General features: G+C 66.8%; 1 protein-coding gene across 3 annotated transcripts in view; it reads right to left on the bottom strand.

The window, feature by feature from the left end:
* AFF4 (AF4/FMR2 family member 4) overlaps nucleotides 1-870 on the bottom strand; it is an 88,787-nt gene extending 87,917 nt beyond the window's left edge. For 2 of the 3 annotated variants that reach the window (XM_017532423.2, XM_017532427.2), the window contains exon 1: nucleotides 461-870. The gene's annotated coding sequence lies outside the window, so the exon portion shown is untranslated. The remainder of the gene's footprint in view (nucleotides 1-460) is intronic. The other variant, XM_017532426.2, reaches the window with a different exon arrangement.
* Nucleotides 871-1,194: the final 324 nt, after the last annotated feature.

The following is a 1,194-nucleotide window of genomic DNA, read 5'->3' as shown; positions in this document are numbered from 1 at the left end:
GTGGTATGTGTGTTTGCGGGGGTGGGGGGGTGGGAGAGGTGCGCAGGATCGCGAGAAGGAAAGCGAGAACTAGTTGGGTAATGTTAGCCAGAATCTGGGCCTGTTTTCTCTTTAATTAGAAATAATCTGAGATTGAGGAGGATATGAAAAAGTAACAAATCAGCCGATGCAATGTCTGAGGAAAGGAATGGATTAAGAAAGAGGAAAGGAGAAACACTGAAAAGATGGATTTCTGAGAACTGTTAGGATTGGGTTAGTTTTTTTATTTTCTTATTTTTGCGGGAAGGTGGTGGGGTGAGACGCGAAGATCAGGGGAGGGGTGAAGCCTGATCGAGCAGCCCCAGCCCGGGGGGGTCTTCCCGAGGCTCCCGGAGGAGCTTGCGCCCCCCTCCCCCACCCGGCCTGGGCCACAGCCCCCGCGGCCCCGCGCGGCCCTCAGTCAGTCCGTCGGCCCTCTCACCTCCAGTCCCGGCTCCGCTAGGCCCGAACCATCTCCTGGCCGCGGCAGTGGCGGCGCCGGGCCTGCACCTTCACCGGACGCGCATTCGAGCCCGCCCAGGGGGCGGCGACAGGCTGCCAAGGGCGAGGGGCTTCGGGAGGCGGCGGGGGTTCCAGAGGCCTAGAAAAGCCAAGGCGGCGGCGGCGGCGGCTGCAGCGGCGAGCGACGCGCCTCACACGGAACAGGCGTAGGCCCCGCACCGCTCCATGACTGTCGGGCCCCGGCTGGGACGGCTGACTGAGGCGGCGAGGGCGGGTTGACGAGGACCTGGCACCAGGATCCCCGCCCCGTCCGCTGGCGGCGGCGACGGCGGCTCGACTCCCGCAGCCAGGACTGTGACTGACGCAGCGGCCGTGCCACCCATGTGACCAGAACCGGGCGAGTGCAGGGCGTCACGTGACGCCTCTGCGCCCCCTCCCCGCTGCGGGGTGGGGGACGGGATCTGTGGGCCTGCTGGGCCCGGGAGGCGACGCCCGAGGTGGTGACGTGCCCAGCTGTGGGGATTCGATGACCCGGGCCAGGCGGAGGACCGGCCCGAGCGGTCTAGGTCTGAGCCTCTGGGCACTGCGGCCGCGTCGGGCAGGGCTACCAGGGCAGGACCAGGCCTGCACATCCGGGCGCACACGCCCTCCTGCGCTTAGCCCGCTAGTGAGGTTCGGAAGGGCGGGGCAGGGCCGGGCCGAGCCGGATCTGCA

The sequence above is a fragment of the Cebus imitator genome, unplaced genomic scaffold (genome assembly GCF_001604975.1).
Source record: "Cebus imitator isolate Cc_AM_T3 unplaced genomic scaffold, Cebus_imitator-1.0 Scaffold76, whole genome shotgun sequence".
NCBI lineage: Eukaryota > Metazoa > Chordata > Mammalia > Primates > Cebidae > Cebus > Cebus imitator.
The sequence above is the reverse complement of the archived record's forward strand: the minus strand, read 5'-3'. Positions and strand labels throughout refer to the sequence as shown.